Source organism: Halyomorpha halys, unplaced genomic scaffold (genome assembly GCF_000696795.3).
Source record: "Halyomorpha halys isolate HHAL.00 unplaced genomic scaffold, Hhal_1.1 Scaffold983.1, whole genome shotgun sequence".
Classification (NCBI taxonomy): domain Eukaryota; kingdom Metazoa; phylum Arthropoda; class Insecta; order Hemiptera; family Pentatomidae; genus Halyomorpha; species Halyomorpha halys.
This window is the reverse complement of record NW_027115573.1, coordinates 4,311-4,719: the sequence shown is the minus strand read 5'-3', so window position 1 is coordinate 4,719 and position 409 is coordinate 4,311.

Genomic DNA, 409 nt, shown 5'->3' with positions numbered 1-409 from the left:
ATTAAAATGATACATAAAATAAAACATATTAAAAAACCTTTATACATCAAAATATACTATTTACTCAAAAAGAGCATATTACAATATATATATATTATTTATAAAATCCTATTTAATTCTTCTTTAAAAAAAAAAAAAGTGGCCATCATTCCCACATTGAAAGCATCAAGTGCGTGGACACTGGACACTTCACACCCATGGCACCTCCGCTCTTCCTTCCGACCTTTTATTCCATTATTCCTCGGCTTGGCCTGGTTTGTCACTTCTGTCTTCTGAACTGAGTATCTTTCCTGGCCGACATCTCTCTATTAATAACTGTTCACCACAAAAAAAATTTCCATCGAAGAAACTAAAATAATAAAAAAAAATAAAAACTACCAGCGTACAGAGTTCCCGGGAGGGAAGGAGG